A 26,121-nucleotide genomic window follows, 5' to 3' on the forward strand; every position below is an offset into this window, starting at 1 on the left:
AGCCTCTTCATGGGTTTGCCATTTCCTTCCATAAGAATTCAGTTTTCTTCCACCCCTCTAGAAAGTACTACCAAAGCCTTCTGATGATGATTTGCATTATGGGAAGGAATCTTTAGCTTATTCCTTCCAGATTAATTTTCATCTTGCAGTAGGTTCTGATGAGGAGGATTCTCCTTCCCCTGATTCCCTAGCAGAGGAACTATCCTTTGGGGGTACTCTCCTTAAAATGATGCAGCATTTTAACTGGGAGTATTCTGAGATGTCTGTTTAGAAGAGGTACTATGATCTCCTTCAGATGAATTCCCCTAAACTGTCTTCAGTGCCTCCTGTTCTTGAAGCCCTGTTATATACACCTTTAGTCTGCTTTTCAGGCTACCAAGTGTCTTCCTCGTGCTTCTAAACAAAAGGTTTTATAAGGTTACTGAGGCTCAACATTTTATTCATAAGACTCCTTAATCAGATTCCTCTATCATTTCTCCTTTAGCTAATAAGCTCACAATATTTTTTGTTTCTCCTAAAGTCTTTCCAGTAGATAGTCATGGATAGGCTTGGTAAGAAGTTGTAGCTATGTTGCTGCTGATACTTCAGAGACAGCTGAGTCAGGGTCTATCATGGTTTAGGCTTCCATCCCTTCCAGAGAATGTCAAAACTAAGTTATTATATTTTCCTTTGGATACACAGAATTATGCGGCTGATAATCTCTAAGGTGTTTTATGACAAGGATAAGGTGATGCAAAACCTTAATCAGATTTTCCATTCTCCTGTTCCAGAGAACTGCCATTCTAAGTCAGGTGTTTTTGTGTGTATGCATCAGAAGGAGCCCCAAAAAGGTAAAAGGTCCTCCACAAGGATTTTTTTCTTGAAAAATTCATTTCCTGATGAACCTGGTTCAATGTGACTACTTTCCTCATCCTCTCCGCCAGATTCCTCTGTCTCTGTCTTTTCATGTTTGGCAGCAAATTACAACAGACGTGGCTTTTTTCTATTTATTTATTATTTAAATGGGAAAGATGACTTGGAACGAAGCCAATTTTCAGTGGGCGCCCAGGGAGAAATGCATGTCTTTGTAACGTGGGAGGAAACCGGAGTACCTGGAGGAAACCCACACGAATGCAGGGAGGACATGCAGACTCCACACAAAAGGCACCCCGGCCGAGAATCGAACCGGAGAACCTCTTGCTGTGAGGCAACAATGCTACTGCTGCACCGTCCAAGGCTTCTGTCAGTAATTCATAGGGAATACAGAATGGTGCAGAAGTCTCTCCTTCCTTTTCAGGTATTCCTCAGCCACCTCCTTGCTATTTGCTTTTTTTGCCTTGGGGCACTACTCAGACAGTTCTTCCTTGCTAGAGGCACAAGGGTTTCTATTACAAGATGTTTATAGTTCCCAGGAAGAAAAGTTATTGGAGACCTGTCGTAAATCTTTCATTTCTCACTTTTTGAAAAGTCCCTCTTTAAAAATGTTAACTCTTCAATCTATGTTTCTAGTGCTTCTGATTTCTGTTTTGAGGGATGCCCATCTTCATATTCCTATTCCTCCACCTTTCAGGACTTTAAGGTTTTCTGTATCTTCCTGACATTATCAGTTGTCTTGTTTTACCATTTGGTCTTTCTACAGTCCCCTGGGTATTCACCAAATGTCTAATCCCTGTCATAGCCATTTGCAGACTTCTTGACATTCAGTTTTTTTCCTCATCTGCACAGCCTCCTGCAGGCTGTCCTGTAGTGCTTTGAGTTTACAATGCTCCTGCGTTGCAGTGTAGGCTTCACTCTAAACCTTAAAGTCAGTTCTGACACCACCTCAACTGGGTTTTGAGTGGCAGAATTTCATACTTTTACTGTGATAGCTTTTCCTTCTCTCTAGGTCTTTTCTTTGACTACCTTCTTTCATAGGTGTTTACTAGGCTAATGGCCCTGGAGCCTTTACAAGCCTAGCCCCCCCCAAAAAAAAAATATGCCCAGGCACCGTGCCACCCGATGTTGTTAGTTCACAGTGCCCCTATCCAGTACGGCAACTGGAGTTGATCCCTGGAGTGAACTTTGCTACCCATCCAGTCAAGATTTCTCTTGAGGGCCAGCGAAATGCTCTGCTTGACATTAATGGGAAGCTTATTCCAGAGTATGGGCAGTCTTTGGGAGATAAACTTGTCCCTCCAGCATGTTCTGTTAATTGTGGTAATGAGGTTGTGATCTCTGGAGCATGTGGCACGGGAGGATTGGGATTTCTTTAGGTGTAGCATTTAAAGTAGGGCTGAGTTGGCCATAGCTTTGTAAGTCAAGCAGAGATCACCTCTAAGTAGACTATGAGACTGAGAGCAGCTAAAGTTTCTTGAGTCTGTTAATGTAGGACATGTGTTTAAGGCCTAGGATCCTTTTTGTGAGGTACTTTTGTGGCCTCTCCAGCTGTTTTAGGTGTCTGGTCCATGCCAAACTGGGCATTATATTTGATAATTAGTCTAATGAAAGATGAGTAGAGAGGGATGATGACCTCTTTCTTCCTAGATGCAAAACCTTTGGTTATAAGATGTGCCATGTAGAAGGACTTTCTGACCACAGTGACAATGTGGTGATCGAAGGTGAGGTGGCTGTCTACCTGGGTGCCCAGATCTCTTATGGCCCCTTCAGTGGGCACCCATCAACATGGTAATTCATGGGAGCTGAGTTTTTTCCAAAGGGGATAATGATGCATTTTCTGGCTTTAAGCTTTAGGCCATGGTTCCGACACCAGTCATTGGTCTCGGAGGCCCTTTTGTAGGATGTCTGCATCACTTGGGGGAGTTGATAATGACTCCTAGCTTGTCATCAGCAAACATGGTCATCCAGAGGCCTTCTGTGTTGGCCTGAACTTCTGAGAAGTGGATGCCAAACAGGAGAGGGCCCAGGACCGAGCCCTGTGGGACTCAACTCATGACTGGTCGACAGTCTGACTTGGAATCTGCAACTTTCCCTCTATGGGTCCTGTCTGTGAGTCAGTTTGCAACCCACCTAGTGATGTAAGGATTGATACCTAGTTCGGTGAGTTTATCAATGATACTCAAGTGGGGAATGGTATCCGAGGCTTTGGCCAGGTTGAGGTATGCTGTATGTGTACTGCCTTACCCTCATCCACAGCCTTGGTGACTGCCTCAAAGAAGTCATCCAGGTTCAGCAGGCAGGATCTCCCCTTGACATAGCCAAACTGTGTGGAGTTGAGTTTGGAGATTGCCTATATCTGTGTTAGGCATATCATTGATGATGCGCTTCATGGCTTTGCCATCAGGCTAATGGGGCGGTAGTTCCCAGGGTCTGTAGTTGCTTCCCCTTTATGGAGCAGGATGACTGTAGCAGTGCTCTATTCATTAGGGACATAGCCTGAGGTAAGGCTTTGATTGAACAGGGTGCACAGATGTGGTGCAAGTTCATTTTGTAGGACGCAGTCAGGGATATTATCAGGTCCCTTGGCTTTGGACAGTGCAGCTTTTACCTGTGCTGCTGAAATGGTGGATACCAGGTTTTCTTCTGGTATTGATTGGGCCCTGGGGAGGGAGACTGGTAAAGTTGGTACTGAGTCTGTCGGCCAGTATGTTGGCTGTGTTTGTTGGCTCAGTATAGGAGGTGCCATTGTGCAATAACTCAGAGCAAATCTGGGTATTGCCTTTCAGGTTTTTGATATAGCTATAGAAGGCTTTGTGGTTGTTTTTGGTGTCTGTTGCAATTCTGCCTTCGTAGCTAGCTTTAGGGGATTTGATGAGATCTCAGCTTTTTGTTGAGACTGATAAGGGAGGTTTTCCAGTCTTGTAACTTAATTTTTTTTTTTTTTTTTTTTTTTTTTTTTGCAAACGTTTCTTCCTTCTGTTGTAGAGTTTATCGATGGCTGGGGACCACCAGATTGGCTTCCTTTTTTTGGAGGAGAGAGTTTTAGTTGTATTTAGTATAGCAAGGTCCATGCATTTGTGTACATGTTCGTACAGTGCATTGGTGTATGATTCGGCAGTCATGCAGCTATTTTCCACTGGCATGGGTGCCTAGAAGTTAGCCACCTCTGTTTTTAGGAACCCAAAGTTGGCTTTAGAGAAGTTTTTCCAGGGTGGTCACCACAGCGTGGGATGTAGGTGAGATGGCGATCAGTTTGTGGTCAGATTTAACCAGGGAGGAATTGACTATAGGTGTGGAACAGTAATCTCCCATGTTATGATGACCAGGTCGAGGATGTTGCTTCCTCTAGTGGGGGTCAGAATGAGCTGGGCCAGGGCATTGGAATTGTTGGGGCCTGTACATTGGTACTTGAATAGTTTTCCCAGTTGATGGAAGAGTAGTTGAAGTCACCCAGTATGAGAGTATTGGGTTGGACTTTGATAGATTCCAGGGTGATTAGGAACTTGGAGTGAGAGTCTATGGACATGCATTGTGTTCTGTAGCAGGCTATGACTTGTATCACCGTCTTACCCAGTGTTCATAGGTTCATAGATTAGTACTAAGCTAACTGTCCTTGCGAGCCATTGTAAGCCTAGCCAATTATCCCTTGTGAGACTCGAACCCTGCACCTTGTGTTTGTAAGCAAACACCTTAACCATTAGGCCACCCTCCCAACCCCAAAAATATGTAATCAGTCTTTAAAGCTCTTTCCAGTGGTGAAAATCAAACCTTGCACCTTGTGGGTGAAAGTCATACATCCTAACCTGTTAATTGTACCCGAAGTATCTTGTGTGCATTATGCTGGGCTACCAGTCTAGAGGTGTGCATATCCTTTAAGAATATGGAGACACAGCCACCTTTGGAGCTTCCAGTCATATTCTGGAGACGAAGGGTATGGAATGAGTTGTAGCCTGGGAGTGCAGGGGTGCTTTCTGCCTCTTTAAACCAGGTCTCTGTTACAGCACAGATGTCGACATTCTCCATTTTGAGGAGAGCTTTGAGCGAGTGCATCTTGAGATTTAAACTTCTAGCACTGAGCAGCATGACCCTCAGATTGAATTTCTTTGTAGCTATTACGGTGGAATTTTGGTCTTTGGAACACTGCCTAAAAAAGTCACTATAGGGGTGGTGGCGAGAGCTTTAGCCAGTACCCAAAAGCCCAGGGGTGACAGATGCAGTCTCTGGCAAAGCATCGAGGTCTGTTGATCATGTCATCCCAGGCAGATACTGGATCCCTTTAGAATGACACCAGAAGCTTAGGCAATTGTTGAAATCCATTATTTTCTGCTCGGGTCATTCACCCCCACATGGACAATGCCCGAGTCATATTTGTACTTGTGGAGTGACCTGAGTGCATGTGTTATGTGGCTGATCCTGGCATCTGATAGACAACTGACTGTCACCTTCTCCTTGTTCAGCTTAGTGAGTGGGACATCAGTGTGCCTCATAATTGAGTCTCCCATGATTAGTACATTGGACAAAATGTTTTGCCTTAAGGGCCCTGGTTGAGGGGCACATTGTGGTGGTCAGCTATGTGTTCTGGGGTTGGTGTGTTGTGGTAGAGTGTTTCTGTCTTGGGGGGGGGGGGTCCTCTGGGTAAATTTTTATTGAGAGCCTCCATGACGGTGGGTGTATGGTTTGTGTTTCTGTGTGTGGGTTATGATGGATGGTGTTTTGGAGGGGTGTGTGTTCTATGTAGTGAGTTGCAGGTGTTGACCTTCTCTTGACCAGCTAGTCTGGTTTTGGTTGGAACGTGCACTGCTTCCAGTTTGGTGATGCAAGTGCATCTCTTACAAGTTTGGTGATACAAGTGCATCTCTTACAGATGTTCTTCGTGTTTCACTGTTGCAGTCATCACACTTGGGTTATCTGCCTGCAGGTAGCCCTCAGTCTGCCTGAATACCAGAGTCTAGGGATTTCTGCGTCAATACTGTCACCTCTTCCATGACATCAGGGGTATAAAACATGCAGATGATGCCATTACATCAACTTTTCTTGCCATTTGGGAGCCCAAAGCAGAAGCAGTTTGCAAGTGCCAGTCTGCTGCTACCTGAAATTCTCATTCGAGTTTCAGACCTGAAGTCTTGTAAAGCTAAGTATCGCATTGGGGAACATTTTTTCTTGATCTAACCGATGTCAGAAAAAGTTAACAAGTGTCTTGTCTGTGGAAAGCAAATACCTCTCAAAGATTTTCACTCATACTGCATCACCTGTTTAGGCCCAGACCACTTTGTTCCACGCTGTAGGTTTTGTGCCCTGTTTAATGCCCGAACTATTCGTAGTTGGTCTATCTTTGTCACTAAATTCTTTTGCTCTCTGTATTCCGAAATGGCTTTGACAAGCCCATCAGACTACCGATCTTCCGAAAAAAACATAAGGATAAAGACAGACCGCATAGGCCGGTACTCAGTGAGGTGCCTTCGCAGCCCCTGATACCCGCTTCTGCAAATTCACAGACCTCTGCTGAGACCTGTTTGGAGTCTGGTATGCCACGAGATGCTTTTTTGACTATGGAGCCTGTGGATGTCTCTATCTTGGATGGGTCCGGAGCCAATGTGCAGGCACTGGCTTCTGAGTGTGTATTCCGACCTTCCGATGTTTGTATTAAACCAACATCTTTGTTTTTGACTAAAACTACTTAGTTTCTCAGGCCCAGAGTTTGCACTACGCCTTAAACTGACAACTAAAGCACATGCTCAAGCGCCCATGCCACATAAATGCTTAGAATGGCTGAAGAACTTATAACTTTAATTCGGAGAAGCCAGCCTTCCCCCTCTAAAAGACAAAATTTATTTTCTTTCTGTTTCTGCAGACTGTGAGTCTGATGGCTGTGATCTCTCTGATTACCAGGACGTTTCTTTATCTACCTATGAGGATTCAGATGCAGAGAATTCCATTCCCTCTTCCTCCCCTCAAGAGGATTTTTCTTTTGGTGAAACCTTGCATATAATGTAAGAGAGCATTTCCGCTGGAAATGCCAGGACTACCCACAGTCCATAGAGACTCAGAGAATTTTTAGACTTGCCTCAGCATATGCCTCTAGCTATACCCCCTGCCCTAGATATTGCAGATGTCCTTCAAGAATGCAACTGCAGTCATAACATATGGGTTGTCCTGCCTCAGGCAGCCCTCGGTCGGCCGGATTCCAAAGTCTGGGTCCGACGTCGGCTGATGTCGCATGTCTCTCCGTCAGAGCGGCTGGAGTATATAAGCATCAGCCGACGCCATCTTCTTCAGTCTTTCTTGCCGCGCGGTGCCCGAAGCAGAAGCAGTTCGCAAGTGCCGGTCGGTCAGCTCCTGTATTCTTCGAAACTGAAGTCATCAAAAAAGCTAAGTACCGGGGGGCGTGGCCAAGGATGAACACAGGATAGCAGCAGATTTCTTCAGCTCCACCAATTTCATTACACTGACAGGAATTAATTACTTAAATTAATTTTTGAAGTAATTTTCTTTCTAAACATGTTTGTTTTATATAGTTCTTGAACTATATCTAAAAAAGAAAGGAAATTTTAACAATATTCCTGTCAGAAATCACTTTGGAAATTTTCCTGTCAGTTTATCAGTCTGAAATGAGTTTCAGTAAGACAAATTCTCAAGACACCAGCATCAAGAAAGAACTTCAGTCTCTGATAACTGTAATCCAGCAAGTTACTGCTAAGATGGATAAAATGGATACTAAAATAGATACCTTCATAGAAAAAACTACAAAACAGGCTTGTTACATATAGACCTGCAACAACAGAAGATCCAGATGACAGGCATAGAAGAAGCTGTGAATGACATGGAAAATAGAATCCAAGAAGAGGAAATCAACATTGAGTTTCTGCTGAAACAAAATACACATTTACAAACAAAGCTGGATGACCTGGAAAATAGATCTAGGCGCAATAACATTAGGATTTTTGGACTACCAGAAAATATTGAAGGTAACAATATTACTTCTTTAACAACATGGCTCCCTAAAACTTTAGACTTACCAGAAGCATTCTCTTTTGGTATCGAAAGAGCACATAGATCTATAGCTAATACTAACTCTAACAAAAACTATCCTAGATCAGTTATAGTTAGATTTCTATCATCTTTTGATAAAGAGATGGTTCTTAAATCTGCTTGGGCTAAAGCTCCTGTTAAGATTAATGAGACAACTGTGCGTTTTGACAATGACTATTCTTCCTTGGTAATAGCTAAAAGAAAAGTTTTTCTGCCACTAATAAGGGAGCTTAAAAAAGCACAGTTTAAAACATACCTTCTGTTTCCTGCCAAGCTAAAAATCTTCCTTCCTGATGGTCCTAAAATTTTTGATGACTTAGACTCTGCTTTACTGTTCATCAAAAAAAATAAGATTTTGGATAAAATAGAGGAAATGGAATGGGCTAGTCCTTCATTAAAGAGACTGGCAACTGAAACTTCGTGGAAGACTTCAGAAAAGAAGAGACTAAAAAACAAATGATTTGTTCTATGTTTTCTTTTTTTTCTCTCATCATTTTACTTCATTATTAATCTTTTTAAATATAGTTCCTGCATTTCCAGAAAGCCACAAATATTCTGAAAAAGATTTAATCAAAGTTATTCTCTGTGTGCAAAGAAATGTTTTGTTTCATAACCAGTCAAAATATCTGAGGAACTAATAACAAGCTATTATTCAATTTGTTTCTCTTTCTGAAAAAGAGAAGTAAGGTCAGTAATTTGATACATTTTTTTTTTCTCCTTTTCTTTGTTTAAACAATGACATTCTATTTAGATTATGTAGTGGGTAAAGGGTGGGGGAGGGCAGGGAGAGAAGAGTAATGAAAATATGATTAATAGAATAATAACATTTATTCCTTGTAAAAAGTTTATATGTTCTTCAAATGCTATTCCTAATTATACTTTCTTGATTATACTGCTTATGCTTGTTTGTAAATCTGCCATGCTTTAACTAATAATAATTAGAACTAAATAATAGTAAATAATATGTTTTATTTTTAACTCTATTAATATAAACAGTAATATTCCATTGTATATACTTATAGCTTTCTCTTACATTTTTTTTATTTCTGCCTTACACTCTTTTAATTTCTACTCTCTTTTTCTTTTCTTTATTCTTTCTCTTTATTTTTTTTCATATTAATATATAGAAATGCTTTTGATCATATAGACACAGTAAATAAGATTTGCATAAAAATTGAGTTGGGACAAAAATATTGAGTTTTATTACTTATTAACTTTGGGCTTAATTTCACTTACATAGAGGCTGTAATAACCTGTAAAATACATCGCGAAGGTTTTGTCATGTTTAGATGCATTTACACTGCTAAATGAATGTTTGTCACTAGTTTTTAACAAGTTTCCCGCCAAAATGTTAAGGGAGACAATCTGGGATGTGGGCTACCTCTTGAACATTGTCCTCGAGTAGTTTCAAAAGCTTCAACTCTCAGAATTCTCACAGAAGCTGAAAGCAGTCAATCTGACCTTTGACCCAGATATCACACTGACACATTGCAGATTCAGGAAGAACACTCTACCAGGAAGTAGAACTGATGCAAATGCGACTATGTGAAGGAAAATGAACTCTTTAACATCTAAATGTGAGTTATTTTATATAATTACTTAAATATCTATGTTATAATTCATAAAATGTCAGTTATAATGATTTTAAATGATGCAGTTTCTTGTAGTAAGTAAATGTCTTATTTTAGAAGGCATAGAAAATGAAACATTTATTCAAGTGTTTTTGAAAATCTACTTGACTGCAGCATACTAATCTGAGTTAAAAACTTGTTCCAAACATATACATTACTATAACTCATTTAATTCATCTGATTGACGAGCATAAATAACTTTATAACTCTATTCTGGAAGAAATTGTCATGTGATATATTTTAAAGCAGTAATATAAACATACAAAATACAGATGGCTTTTTTTTACAATAATGCAAGTGTTTCTGAGAATTTGCATAACTATGCAGTATGATTTATAACAATTTCTATAAATATAATATTTTATTGTATTGACAATGAGTATGAGTAAAATGCTCATATACAAGCAATTCAAGGGTTTTTTTTTTGGAAGCTGTTGACTGCATTTACATGACAGAAAATAGATGCATCTTAATATATGTAATGTCTGAACCATATTAGCCAAAGTTTTTGATTTAAATGAATGTTAGAACTTATTTTTACATACTTTGAATAAATTAATATGTAAATATGCCTTCCTTTTTTTTTTTCTTTCTTTCACTCTCTCCCCCTCTTTCACGTCTTTTATTTCTCTCTCTCCTCTTGGTTCCTAATATCAAGATTATTTGAATACAAGTGTATTATATTACATAGATGTATATAGTAGTATGAATAGTTTAAAAAAAAAAAAAAAAGTTTATTTTAGTTTATATGATGCTGTTTTACCAAATGTGTAGTCTTGTCTTGCTAGATAATTGAATTGAAAGCTGTTAATTTAAGTTAAATATAACCAGTATTAAATTGATAAGGTGGTAGCTGAGGTACTGCTGCTTAGGGTAGGGGGTTAACTTGAGTGGTAAATACTACTCTAAGTTGGAGTTTTTAACTCCCGGCTGGATGCAAGATTTAATCCTTACATTATTTTCACTTGTTCATTGTTATATGTATATAGTTTTGACATCCACAATATATTTTGTACACTCATTGTCACTACAAACAAAATTGAATCCTGTACAAAATCCCATAAGAGATTAAATAAATACAGCTATATTTAAAGGTACACCTAAAGGAGGAGATGTAACATTACTTATGTTATTTTGATCATAAGATTCTTAAGTTTTAAAAATGCCAAATGACATCTTTAAAAGGAATTTCTTTAAACATTAATGGATTGAATAATCCGTGTAAAAGGGCAAGCCTAATAAGATACATTAATTTACATAAGACCAACTTAGTCTTCCTGCAAGAAATCCATCTCTTGAAAAAAATATATTGATAAACTAGCCACAAACAAATATACAGTATTGGTTAGTTCAGAGCACACTCAGAAAAAAAGAGGAGTGGCTATTTTATGGAATAAAAGTATGCCCATTCCTAAAACCATTAAGTCTTATCAGGATGACAAAGGAATGTTTTGTATGGTTACAATACAAATTAATGGAAAGACTTACACTTTAATTAATGTATATTGGATACCTGGAATTGGTATTAATACAGTGAAACATCATCTTGATAAGATCATATCATTCTCTATAGGAGATATTATTTTAGATGGTGACTTTAATTGTATACTACATGAAAGTGATACTACCACTATAAGAGAAAGAAGAATTACATCTAATGCAAAACATTTAAATGATTTTGCTAATTCTTATCATTTGAATGATATTAATAATCAGATTCAAAATCATTACCATACACCTTTTTTTCTAACAGATACAAAACTTATTCAAAAATAGATAGGGTCTTTATTTCTAACCAGATGGTAACAGATTTAATTAATTCCAAAATCATTTCATGTCCTATATCTTATCATAATTCAATTGTTTTTGAATTCATGATAAAAATACTCATAATGTTCAGATCAAAAGGATACCAGCATACTTAACTCAACTAAAAGACTATAAAGAATATATACTTTCAGAAGTAAAACATTTTTAGACATAAATAATACTCCTGAAGTCTCCATTGTCTATGTTTGGGATGCCTTAAAATCATATCTATATGGACAAAGTATCAGATGGTATAATAATAAAAGGAAATCTTGGGATAAGGAGTTGTTAGATATTCAAAGTAAATTAGACTCTTATAAACATAATAATAAAGAAAATATTATGGACAAGAAAGTTATTGAAGAAATAAACTAAATGAGAAATACAAAGAAATTTTAACTCATAAAGTTAAAATAACTTTAGAGAAATACAAGTTTTTGTCTTATTCAATAAGCCCCAAATACTTACATAGACTTAAAAATAAAACAAAAAGGTTGAATAAACAAAACCATATCAAAGAAATCTTTTCTCTAAGGAAAAAGAAGAATGTTTCTAGTATACCAGAAATACTAGATGAATTTAGAAATCACTTTCACAAATTAACCATAATAACATTAACATGGAACCTAAAGATAAAATAAAGGAGTTTATAACCACAAACATGAATAAAAAGCTTAATAAACAACAGATTAAACTATCGGACAAGAGTATTTCATATACAGAGGTTATTACACAAATAAATAAGCTTAAATCAAACAAAGCACCGTGTAATTATGGTATTATACCAGAGATATATAAAATCCTTTCTAAAAGTACATATTCATTAATACATAAGGTTTTTATTTTGGCCCAAACTGAGTTAATAACCCCCCATCTTGGCAATATACATTTATTTCGCCAATTTTAAAACCTAATAAAGATCCAACTAGATGTACTTCATATCGGCCCATCTCATTACTTAATGTTGATTTAAAATGTTTGAGTATTTTTGCTGATAGATTGAAGACAATCATCCCCGGCATTATAGATATAGATCAGACAGGCTTCATTGTAAATAGAAATACTTTTGATAATATAAGAAGAACTTTAACATTAATTGATTTTGCAAATAGGAAAAAGAAAGATTTAACACTTATTAGTCTTGATATAAGTTCAGCATTTGATTCAGTAAGTTGGGACTATCTGTTTACCTTACTGAAGTGTACAAACTTCGATGCATTTGTAAATCTAATTGAGCATTTATACAAAGGAACATTGGCTTATATTAAGGTAGGAACATAGGTTTCACAAAAAATATCCATTTTTAAAGGTACAAAACAAGGATGGTCCACTTTCTCCACTATTATTCACTTTAGTAATGGAGCCTTGGGCTAATTTGATCAGAAACAGTACTGACATAGAGGGTTTTGAAATAGATGAAAATACAACATCCAAAATTCAACTTTTTGCAGATGATCTAATTACATCAGCAGGATCTAATTCTTCTATGCAGTGTCTATTTGATAAAATGATGAATTTTAAAAGTATTTCTGGTTTAATATTCAATGAAGAAAAAACTAAAATACTACCTATATATACACGAAAAAATATTCTCATTAGTGATTTTACTAAATATGTACCCAATTCAGGTCAGATAACTTATTTAGGTATAATACTATCTAAAGATATTAAATCTATTGTATATAATAATTATAATACCTGTTTTCTTAATATACAAAACCTTTTTAATACCTGGAATAATATGTTTTTTTACTATGGAGGAGAGACTTACAATTATTAAAATGATAATATTCCCCAAGATTTTATACTTAATACAATCAATAATACTTCCACCTACAAAAATAATTATCAAGAAACTGAATACACTAATGTTAAATTTCCTATGGGCACCTAATAGACCTAGGATTGCATTAAAGAAACATACTAATAGTTGGTCTCAAGGGGGTATTTCTTTTCCAGACTTTAATTTATATACTATCTCTTCTATTGTAAAAGTTATTACTTTATTACTAGATTAGTCATATGTTGCAAAATGGAAAGATTATTGGGAGCTAATTAGTATGCACTTCATGAAAATCTCCTTAACACATAAAAATATGATTGTAAATAACTCCATGTTATGGTTACTAAAGGAATTTTGTACTTCACCTATTACACCTAAACATATGGTTTGTTACCCATTAAATATTATTATTAGCTATCGTAACTTTATATTCATGCACCCTAAGTATAGGGAATGGAATTTTATTATATTCCCTATAATGTATACTCAGGGTATGCTTTTGTCATCTACTTCTGAAGGAACTCATTTAGCTATAGATAATGATCTAAAGTGCTGGTATCAGTTGATATCTGATAATAAAGTTAAAAATCTAGATTTCTTAAAACAAGAATTTGATCTAAGAGAAACTTGCTGGTTAGAGGTTCAGACCTTTAGACAACATCTCATTAATAAAATGGATCTAATGTCTATAACAGTTAAAGAATCTATTCCAACACTGATTGATTACTTGATATTAAATTTACAACATAAAGTTTCTGATAAAGGTAAACTTTCATACATACATAAAATTATCAGACAAGAAACTTTTTACAGTGTAGATTCATACTGGAATTATTTCACTTCTATTAATGGGGACCCACCAAATCAACAAGATAAACAATATATATTGGAATCTGCCTATATAACTACGTCTTCCATTGTCTGGAGACTTTATACATGGAAATTTTTACATAGATCTTTTTATACACCTTTGATGATGAATAAAATAAATAATAAAGATAATCTATGTAAGAGATGTAATGTAGAAATTAATGCTGACTGGGCTCATGTTTTATGACTGTATAAAATTGAAAGAATACTGGAAGTCAATTAATGAATTTTTGCAGGCTCTTTTTACAGATAATTTCATTATTTCTAAATCTCTTATATTCTTCAACACACCTGTACCTCAAAGTGTTAAAAAGGTTAAGCTTCCCTTGTTATGGTCTATTCTAGCAGTGGCTAGGAAAATAATAACCATAAATTGGATTTCAGATGCACCTCCTTCGTTCAATGAATTTAAAAATGTTATGAATATAGTGTGCCATATGGAAATAAACACAATTAGGTCAAGAACAACTAGAAAAACATCTTATTATATTGTATGGGATAATTTACAAAATTTGTTAAAAAAATCCTAATTTCAATAGCATGGTATTTTAGTTTAATTGATCTGATTGTAGTGGATGTCTTTGTAAATACTTTAGTTGTTTTGTTGAATGTTATAATCATATCTATTTTTAATTACTTGTATAAAATTGTTATGATATTTCTCTTGTATGTTAAAACAATAAACCTGTTTTGAAAAAAAAAAAAGCTAAGTACCCCATTGGGGACCTTTTCTTGCCTCAGCCGATGTCAGAAATTACTGAAAAAGTAAATAATTGTTTGTCTTGTGGTAAACAAATACCTCATAAGGATTTCCACTCTTACTGCCTCCCTTACCTTGGCCCAGACCACGATGTCTCAGCCTGTGCCGCCTGTGCTCGCTTCAACAAGCGCACTCTCTGGCGCCAGACAGAGTTCGCTGAAGACTTTTTCGGCGAAATATTTGATTATACAATGCCGTCAGAACAACCGACAATGCAGACTCCTAAGAAACGAAAAGACCGGGACCAACATCCTCGGCTCGCATCTTCCACCGACACCACGCCAAAACTAACCGCGAGTGCTCCGGTTCCCTCTGAGGCGGTTATTCCACCGCTCCAAACCGAAGACACCGCATTACCGATACCGGAGGCCACTCCGCCAGTTATTGATTTTCCTCCGGATACCGAAACCGAGGAAATGCCCGAGACCATTGCTGTTGATCAGGTCACTCCTGCACGTGGAGCGGCTAGGCCTCCCATGTCCATGTCTATCAAGGCCTACACACGTGCCAAGGCAGCCAGCAAGTCCAAACATCTTACTGCTAAAACCTTACCTCAGCCTACTCCTGAAACTCAAATCATGTCCATGGCCGCAGATTTAATTTCTCTGATCAGAGGCTCCCAGGCCCATCCTGAGAGAGGATCCCAGCCTCCTCCTGATAAGAGGCCCAGGGTTGAACCCTCTGACCCTCTGCCCTCAGATGAAGATTCTGAGGACTCTGTTCCCTCTGAAAGCCAGGAAGAGTCCTTCCAGACCTACGAGGATTCAGATGCAGAGGATTCCATTCCCTTGGCCTCCCCTCCTGAGGATATTTCTTTTGGAAGTTCTGCATTCCATGAGGGAGCATTTTAAGTGGCAAGGACAGGAATTTTCTGATTCCAGAAAGCGCCTTTGAACCTTCCTCAAAAAACCTCAACACAGACCCTTAGCTATACCTCCTGTGCTTGATGTTTTGGATGACTTATACTCTGACTCCAGTGTTACCCCTGATACTCTTCCTCCTGGTCCTGTCAAGCCTGACAGATACTATAGGGTCCCAGAAACCCATTCTCATTTATTTAGGGCCCATGCTGTTGATTTAGAAACAATTTCCCAGGGGCCTAAAGGGGTTTCAGCTACCACATCCAAAAATCCTTTGCCTTCCGACAGGGAAGCAAGGTCCTTAGAGAGATGGGGGAAGAAGGTCTACACCTCCACCACTATATCTATGAGAGCTCTCAATTGTCTCTTTCACATGTTTCAATATCAGGATTTCTTGTTAGATGATTTACAGAAAAGTTTGGCCTCTCCTGAACCTTTAGATAGGAAGTCTTTGCAGGAGGCTGTGCATAACTCTCAGCAGGTTAGCAATCATTTTTTACAGTGTGGATATGATGCATTGGAGGCTTCATGTAGGGCAGCTATGACAGGGGCGGTCATTCATAGACATGCATGGTTAAAAGAACAACCTTTACCAGATCATGCTAAGGCAAAACTTCTTGATGCACCCATGGAAAAGAACAAGCTTTTTGGAGCTAATGCTAAAGATGTGTTAAAGTCCATTGAGGAAAAAGCCAAGTCAGTACAGACAGTCAAAGATTTCCTCCAGGTTCAGCCCCCCAGATTCAGCAGGAACTGGCCTTCTAAAAACTGGTCCTTTCCTAATCCTGAAAGATTTCAAAGGGGTAAAAACAGGCGTGGCCGAGGAAGAGGGCAATACAGAGGATCCTACAGGGGACAACAATGGCAACCAGCAAACCAAAGATGTGACACAGGGGGTTCTCCTGCCCCGCAGGGACAATCTCAATGACTTTCCTCTATTTCCACTGACCAAGGAGCAAACAGAAGCTCCTTTGGGCGGAAAGTTATCTCTGTTTTCAAAAAATTGGCACAAACTGACAAAAAGACAAATGGATTTTGGACATTATAGACCACGGCTACAGGTTCCACTTTCATACCTTGCCAAGAAAACAAGGCATGCCAAACCTTCCACAAAATCAGAGGGCAGAGGCTATCAAGCAAATTTCTCTGCTTGCTCAGATCAAAGCAATAGAAAAAGTTCCACAACAAGAACAAGGTCAGGGGTTTTATTCAAGACTGTTCCTTGTTCCAAGAAAAGAAACTCAATGGAGACCAGTACTGGACTTGTCCGCTCTAAACACTTTTCTCATAGTACCAAAGTTAAAAATGCTGACTTTACAGCAACTCCTTCCCATGCTGGGCAAGGGGTCTTGGCTGATTACTCTGGTCTCAAGGAGACATACCTGCATGTCCCTATCAGACACAGCTGCAGAAGATGCCTCAGATTTCTTGCAGTGCCAGAGCATTATCAATTCTCAGTATTGCCATTTGGCTTATCTACTGCGCCCAGAGTATTCACGAAATGCCTGGCATCAGTAATTGCTCATTGCAGGCTCCAGTCTTCAAATCTACCCGTACCTGGACGATTGCCTCATACAAGCGGACAACAAACTAACCTTGACAAAAAACGAATTATGTCATACACTTGTTACAGGCTCTGGGATACACAGTCAACTTTCAAAAGTCAAGACTTCAGCCATCCCAGCAAATAACCTTCTTAGGAGCCAAACTAGACACAGCCTCTCAAATGGCTTACCTGACAGAAGACAAGCAAAAGAAGTTAACTCATTACTTCAAAAGTTTAGCAAAGTTCACCCAGATGACTGCAAGGAGTTTCCTACAGGCCCTGGGTTACATGGTATCCTGCATTCTCTTGGTCCCACTAGCAAGACTACACATGAGAAAGCTTCAATGGTACTTAAAAAGCTTATGGTCTCAACACAGCAACAACCTAGAAGCAATTATTCCACTCATTCCATGTCTACAAAAGGAATTTCTATGGTGGGCCACAGTAAGCCAGTTAAACACAGGCATGTCGTTCAAAAAACCTCAGATAACACAGACAATGACCACAGACGCCTCAGACCTTGGATGGGGGGGCGCACATGGAGGGCAGATGTATTCAAGGGCAATGGTCCCCAAAGGAAACACATCTGCATATCAACCAAAAAGAAATGCTAGCAGTAATGCATGCCATCGAGGCCTTTGGACAACAACTTCAACAAGGCCACCTACTAATACGGACAGACAACACCACTGTGATGTGGTACATAAACAAGCAGAGGGGCACTCATTCTTACTCCCTTTGCAGACTGACAATGAATCTTTGGGAAAAATCACTGGGTCTAAACATACAGCTACAATCCCAGTTTGTTCCAGGCAAAGACAATGTTCTGGCAGACAGTCTAAGCAGAGGATTTCCTAGACTCCCACGAATGGAGGCTACATCCAGACATCTTTATACGACTCACCTCGACATGGGGCAGTCCGGACGTGGACCTATTTGCCTCCCACCTCAATCATCACTTAAAAAAGTTCTGCTCAAGGACATATCATCCACAAGCATGGAAAGTAGATGCCCTCTCATTCAACTGGAGCTCCCTAATAATTTATGCATTTCCACCCCTGCCACTGATGACCACAGTGTTATTAAAGATCAAGGCAGAGCAACCGAAGGGGATCCTAATAGCTCCAGACTGGCCAAGACAACACTGGTACCCACTACTATGGAGCATATGTCACAACAAAACGTGGGCCCTTCCACAATGGCCCCAACTTTTGACTCAACACAACTTCAGGACTGTTCATCCCAGCATACAGACTCTACAGTTGGGAAATCCCATAAATAACCTCAATTTACCTCTCTCCAAGGAAGTTCAGCGGATACTAACAGAAGCCCGCAGACCATCCACCAGAAAGGCTTACTCAGCCAAATGGAAAAGATTCAGCATTTGGAATACCAACAAGGGTCATGATGCATCACTTTTGAGCATCCCTCTCATTTTGGAATACTTGGCAGATATGTTACATAACGGACTCTCATACTCTTCCATAAAAATACATGCTTCAGCTATCTCAGCTAGATACAACACTGACCCACCTGTGTTTTCACATCCTTTGCTAAGGCAATGTCTTAGAGGAATCAAGAATATAAAGCCCCCAAGAAAGGCACCAGTACCAGCTTAGGACCTCAATTTTGTCCTAGAAAAATTGACTTTACCTCCCTTCGAGCCAGCAGCTTCTGTGGAGTTGCAATTTCTTTCCTGGAAGACAGCTTTCCTGCTGGCCATAACCTCAGCAAGAAGGGTTTTGGAATTACAGGCCTTAATGGCAATACCACCGTTCATAACTTTTCACAGAGACAGGGTCTCCCTATGAACCAACCCTACTTTTCTGCCAAAAGTGGTATCCAGGGTTTCTTTAAATCAAGCAATTCACCTGCCTACTTTCTTTCCCAATCCTGAGAACAAAGGGGAAAGACTGTTACATACCTTGGACATACACAGACATCTTCGCTACTACCTAGACAGAACCAAGACCAGTAGGAAGTCTGATCAGCTTTTTGTAGCTTACGCCCCTGGAATACAAGGAAAAGCAATTTCCAAACAGACAATTTCAAAATGGATTGGACATTGCATCAGATTCTGTTATTCCTTCCATGGAAAGAGTGTGCCAGCCAATGTCAGACCACACTCCATCAGAGCTACAGCCACCTCTACAGCTTTAAGAGGGGTGCCTACAAAAGACATTCCAGAAGCTGCTACATGGAGCTCCGTGCATACATTTTCCAAACAGTACAACCTCCCTTTATATTCCAGATCCAGAGCAGGCTTTGCTTCAGCAGTCCTGCAGGGATTGATAGCTACACCATCCTTTTCCTAGAGCATACCACCTCCCCCAGCTAAGCTATGATATTCAACCCATATGTTATGACTGCAGTTGCATTCTTGAAGGACATAGTACAGTTTTGTACCTACCATAAATGTAGATGTCAGATAGATATGCAACTGCAGTCGGGTTTTCCCTCCTTCCCCTCTATGCCTTGGGTCCACTCCGATCCCTATTATCCTCTTCTGGGGATATCTGTTATGGTGTATCTGTTTATTGCTTATTTATTGTCTGGAAACCTATCTTTGTCTTCCAATTTGATTACAACCTTCATTGGAGGGCACCTGGCATCTGGGGCAAGAAACACTGAAGAAGATGGCGTCGGCTGATGCTTATATACTCCAGCCACTCTGACGTCAGAGAGAAATGCGACATCAGCTGATGTCGGACCCAGACTTTGGAATCCGGCCGACCGGATTTTTTTTTTTTTTTTTTTTTTTTTAAGAATCCCACTGTTGATCCAGAGACCATTTCCCAGGGGCCTAAAGTTATTAAGGCTACTACAGCCAAAAACCCTACCTCTTCTGACAGGAATTCTAGAGCTTTAGACAGATTGGGTAAGAAGGTATATACCTCTGCAACTCTTGCCATAAGGGCTTTAAGTTGCCAGTTTCACATGTTGAAGTACCAGCAGCATATTATGGAACTAATTAAATGAAAATGTTGATGTTATGTGATCCTATCTCGCCTACATTCTGTACTGATGGGCTCGGAGCCGATCCCTCGGCTCCGACTCGGCACGCTATGCTATAGAGCGAGGCCTCTTATTGGCTGAGCTATTTGTTATCCCAGGATGCACCACCACTAATCCCCCAGATCTCGTTTGCCGCTTACAAGCTAAGACGTGGTCTCAACTTGGCTGGGCTAAGTACTAATTTATTTAGACTTTTCCTGTCAGGAATTTCCTAGTTTTCAACCCAAAAGCTGTTTTAACAGCTAATTTTGTGATACGAGTGTGTATTTGCTGATTCTGTTGAGAAAATTGTTATATTTATAAAGGGAAGGTTTCCATTTTAGTTAGAAGGGCCTTCCCCTTTTGCTTTTCTAGCATTATTTGTAGCGTTTATTAGTGGGTCAAGTACCCGTTTTAGTTAGAGGGTCTTGACCCTCTCTTTCTGTGTTTTTTCTTGTGCACTTGTTTGTGTAAAAAAAAAAAAAAACTTTATATTTTGAATTTTTACTTGTTATTTAGATAACTGTGTTCTATAAGTCATGTCCAAAGAACATAAACCCTCCGGGTTTAAAAAATGCACGAGGTGTGGTTTTAAGATGTCCATAACGGACGACCACTCCTCGTGCGTTTACTGTTTAGGCGCCAAGCACCTACAAGAATCATGTAGTGTGTGTCACGCCTTCTCATCAAGAGTCCTCCAGGAGAGGAAAAACAAATTAATCCTTAAGGGATTAATCAAACCATCCTTCGAGGAGGCTTTATCTTCGTCTCCCTCTCCTTCAAAAAAGAAGAAAGCGTCGGCTCCGACAAGTCTGTCGGAACCGACTGCTAAAAAACCTAGGCAGACTTCTCCATTGGCTCCACGGACTTTGGAGCCGAGGGCGGAACGGTCTGCCTCGATGCCTCCAGCCTCGACCCCTCTGGTTTCGGAGCCGAGGACTGGGGCATCGAGAGGCAGGTCACCTTCATCGGCTCCACTGATATTGGAGCCGATAAGGGTTACCGGCTCAGACTCTTCCCCTTCGGAGCCGAAGTCCTTATCGGCACCGAGGGAAATTGCCTTGAGATCTCCCTCGGAGCTGATAGTGGTAGAATCCATTCAGAGCCGGTCCCCTAGTCCTTTGGAGCCGATGGAGAAATCGGTTCGGACCCGATTGGTATGCTCCAGATCATCCAAGATGTCTGATTCGGACATCGACAGGGTGCTCCTAAGACTCTTCCAGTCTCCGGTGTTCCAAAAGTTAGTTTCGGCTCCAGCCCATTCGGCTTCGGAGCCGATGGGCCCACCTCCCTACTATGGTTCCTCCTCCAACAGCCTCGGCACCGTTGGAGCCGGTGGAGGTTTTAGGGTCGGGCCCGACCCTTACTCCAACTCCGGCTCTTGGGTCGGAGTTCAGTACACGGACTTCCTCCGTCGGCCCTGGGGGGATGCTTCGGGATTGATGTTTTCTGTCCCAAGTCTCCCTCTTGGTGCGTCGGCGGCAGGAGTGCCGTCCACTGTCGTGGCCATGGAGGTGGGACCCTCCCAGGATTCTGGTGGTCCCGCCTTCAGGGCTATGAGGAGTGCGTTAGCCAAATCTTCTTTGGCTACCTCCAAGGTCTCCCCAGCTCCTTCCCTGCATACCAAGACTGGGTCTTTGGCAGTCCCCCTGTCCTTAGACAGCGGAGCCCCAGGGCCTGAGGTTACCCCCACTGGGGTTTCCCCCCCCTCCTGGAGGTCCTTCTGAAGCCTCTTCGGAAGAACCCCCCAGGAAAAGATCGTGCAAGAGGAAGCACGTTGACTCCCCTGATGAGTCTCTTACATCAGACACTGATCTCGATGATGCAGAGGGGTCCCCTAAGTCGTCCTCGGATGATGTCTCCTTTGCAGACATCCTGGAAGCCCTTAAACAACGAGGCGGCTGGCAGTCCAAACCTCCTTCTGCTGATGAGTCGGTGTTCCTTAAGGCCTTCGGGGCTCAGCCCTCCGCCTCCTGGGTGTCTCCGCCCTTCGATGAGCTCTTGGATTTGATCTGTCGAAGGGCGTGGGAACACCCAGACTCTGTGGAACCAGTGCCTGCTTGTCCGAATAAGTTCCTCTCGGCACCCCCCGAAAAAGAGTTTCTAACTAAAGGTGTGGCTGTAGATGCTTTGGTGGTGGCATCTGCTACCCAGCAAGATGTAGCAGAGGCTTCGACGTCCGTCCATCCTCCTAATAAGGAGTCTAGGAGCATGGATCGGTATGGAAAGCGCACCCTAAGTTCAGCGGCCTTTACATTAAGGTCCTTGAACTACCTTATGCACTTTACTAGATTTCAGAGGGATCTGATTAAAGAACTATCCGATACCCTCTTGGGTAACCTGCCTGAGGAGCTGGCCCAGACAGTTGGCTCTCAGTTGGCTACATTGTCGTCCATTTCAAACTCGTCCATGAGGCTCATTTCTTATGCGGCCGAAGGGGCGAGTAGAGCGGCGGGTACAGGCATTGCTCTACGGAGACCAGCCTGGCTCCGCCTGTGTCATTTCGTGGAGGCCTTTAAGTCTTCCTTTGCCGACGCCCCCTTTGATGGGTCCTCCCTGTTTGGACCCAAGGTAAAGGACACACTGACCCGCTGCGAACAGGAGGGTAAGACTCTGACTGCCGTAGGGGCACGATTTTCCACTCCCTTTCGGCCTTATCCCAAGGCTAAAAGAGGAGGGAAAATGTGGTTCCGTAGATCTCAGAAGCCTTACCCCTCTCAGCAGGAGGATCCCCCTTCCAGAGGCAGGGGAGGGGGAAATTCTTCCGGAAGACGCCGTCCCAGAGGCGGCAGAGGCCCTCGCAACACTGGAGACCGCCAGTCCTTTCGTGGCTCTCCAGCCTTTCACAGTCCCTGAGGGATTGCCCGACTGTGCAGCTCCGGAGCCAGTCGGGGGTCGTTTCTCGAAGCACCTAAAAGCCTGGGAAGGTATCACTCAGGACCGATGGGTGCTTTGAATTATCGCCGGAGGTTACACCATCCTCTTCTCTCATTCTCCACCTCAGTCCAAAAAAATCCCGGACCCGCCACCCAGTCAATGGGATACTGCAGCCTCAGAAGTTTCAAAGCTGCTGCAAAAAGGAGTCATCCAACTGGTCCCCGCAGACCAGATCGGATTAGGGACTTACTCAAGATTCTTTTTGGTGCCAAAAAAGACCGGGGACTTGAGACCCATTTTAGACCTCAGCATTCTAAACCGTTCAGTCAGAAAGTCCAAGTTCCGAATGGTCACCCTACAAACCATTCTCCCATTGCTGGAGAGAGGTGTTTGGATGTGCTCCATAGATCTCAAGGACGCTTATTACCATATCATGGTACATCAAGCGTCCAGGAGACATCTGCGCTTCAGCCTAGGAGGCAGTCATTTTCAGTTCCGCTGCCCTTTGGTCTCACCACAGCCCCAGGGTGTTCACCAAGTGCTTGGCAGTCGTGACTGCTCACCTGAGAAGTCTAGGATTCCAGGTGTTTCCGTATCTAGACGACTGGCTCCTAACTGCCACCTCCAAGCATGTACTACTGCGGAGCCTACAAGCCACTATATCACTGGGCAGTTCCCTTGGAATCACCTTCAATTGGCCAAAGTCTGTGTTGCTGCCATCTCAACGAATAAGATTCATAGGGGTAGAGATAGACTCAAACCGAATGCGGGTCTATCTACCTACAGACAGAATACAAACCATACAGACTCAAGTTCGAGCCTTACTTCCCATGTCCAAAGCCCCAGCCAGAATGGTCCTGCAGCTATTGGGATCCATGTCCACCACGGTTCTTCTAGTCCCCTTGGCAAGATTGCACATGAGAATTCTCCAGTGGCTTCTTTCAGCTCAGTGGTCCTTTCAGGAACTCCCTCTCAGTCACCTCATATGGATCACGGAAACATGCAAAAGGGACCTTCGCTGGTGGCTAGTGCCCTCCAATTTGGATCAAGGACGACCCTTTGTTCCACCTCCTCCTGCGGCCACTTTGACCACGGATGCCTCCCAGATGGGGTGGGGGGGGCATTCCCTGGGCAGGTCAGTCCAAGGCAAATGGCAGCCGGAAGAGACCCTACTTCATATCAACATCCTAGAAATGAGGGCAGTACTTCTGTCCCTTCAAGTCCTTCACGATTATCTCCCTCAGGGCGTAATTGCCGTTCCCTCAGACAACATGTCAGTAGTCTGGTACCTGAACAAACAGGGAGGGACCTATCCTCTTTGCAGAGAGGCCATGAGAGTCTGGGAATGGGCAGTCTCGACCAAACGCTTTCTAGTGGCTACTCATATCCCGGGCAAGTCCAATGTGATAGCCGACAGACTGAGCAGAACCAGCCTCTCTCCTCACGAATGGTCTCTGAACATGACAGTTGCAAGTCAGATCTTCAACAAATGGGGAGTTCCGTGTTGCGACCTCTTCGCGACTCCTCTAAATGCGAAGTGCAAAGAATTCTTCTCTCTAACCCCGGCTCCGGGGAAGAGCCCCATGGACGCACTAGCCCGTCCTTGGCCTACCGGCTTGCTTTATGCCTTCCCTCCAGTTCCTCTCCTTCCCAGGGTGATCCAAAAGGCACCTCTCTTGGGGAGCAAAATGATCTTAGTTGCTCCTTACTGGCCTCGTCAAGTATGGTTTCCCTATCTTCGGAAATATGCTCTGGAAGGTCCATGGTTCCTGGATCAGATCCCAGACCTTTTGGTTCATCAGTCGGGACTGTTCCACCAGTCCCTGCACACCTTAAAATTGACGGCTTGGCTCCTCCTCTTCCGACTATAGTCAGGAGTCATACATTGGATCCAGAGGTTGTACACATTATCTTCGGCCCATAAGTCTGCTACAAAGAAACTGTATTCTAGCAAATGGAAAAGATTTGCTATTTGGGCTCAACTCCGGGGCCTGGACCCCATCTCTAGTCCTGTGGCAGAAGTACTAAAATGTTTAACTTCTCTTTTCAGTCAAGGCTCTTCAGTCTCTACCATCCAGGTCCAATTGGCAGCGATTTCCAATTTTCACGAATCCATAAACCCACCTTTAATGAGCAACAGATTGTGTAAGACCTTCTTGAAAGGTGCTGCTCTGTTAAGACCTCCGATTTCTCATCCTGCACCTCCTTGGGATCTCGATGTGGTGTTACGCGCCTTAACTTCCTCCCCCTTTGAACCGGCGGCTACATGTGATCTAAAGTTTCTATCATGGAAGACTGCTTTTCTGGTGGTGATTACTTCTGCCAGAAGAGTTTCAGAGCTTCAAGCTTTGTCAGTAAAACCCCCGTACTTGGTTTTTCACAAAGACAGAGTATCTCTCAGGCCAAATCCTTCCTTTGTCCGTAAAGTTTGTTCCAGTTTCTGCTTACAACAATCATTAGAACTTCCAGTCTTTTTTCCAAAATATTCTAACAAAGCGGAATTCATATTCCACACACTAGATGTCCACAGGCAGTTGCGTTTTTATTTAGACAGGACCAAACAAACAAAGAAAACAGATCAGTTGTTTGTATCCTTTGCAGACAATAAATTGGGCAAAGCTGTCACAAAGGTCACTATTGCCAAATGGATCAGGGACTGTATTACTCAAGCTTATTCTTATTCTAACAAAGAGCTTACCACCTCTGTCAAAGCTCATTCTACAAGGGCTATGGCTACTTCGATAGCATTTCATTCTAAGCTTGCCATTAGTGACATTTGTGCTGCGGCTACATGGTCTTCCCCGCACACTTTCATTTCCCACTACAAATTGGATGTGGCATCTAGAGGACGAGCTTCATTTGGTTCCACAGTGCTCAGGAGTGTTTTCCAATGAGCCACCCAGGATTTAGGTGCTAGGGACGCTGTCCCATCAGTACAGAATGTAGGCGAGATAGGATCACATAACATCTTTTAGTTATGTACGTACCATAACTTTAGATGTTTGGGATCCATCTCGCCTACATTCCTAATAACCCACCCTCCTTCCTCCTTCCCCCTTCCTTGGAGATCAGAGAATATCAGAAGGTCCGAATCCTGTTGTTTCATC

Source organism: Protopterus annectens, chromosome 14.part0, assembly GCF_019279795.1.
Source record: "Protopterus annectens isolate FY-2018-M chromosome 14.part0, PAN1.0, whole genome shotgun sequence".
Lineage (NCBI taxonomy): Eukaryota > Metazoa > Chordata > Ceratodontiformes > Protopteridae > Protopterus > Protopterus annectens.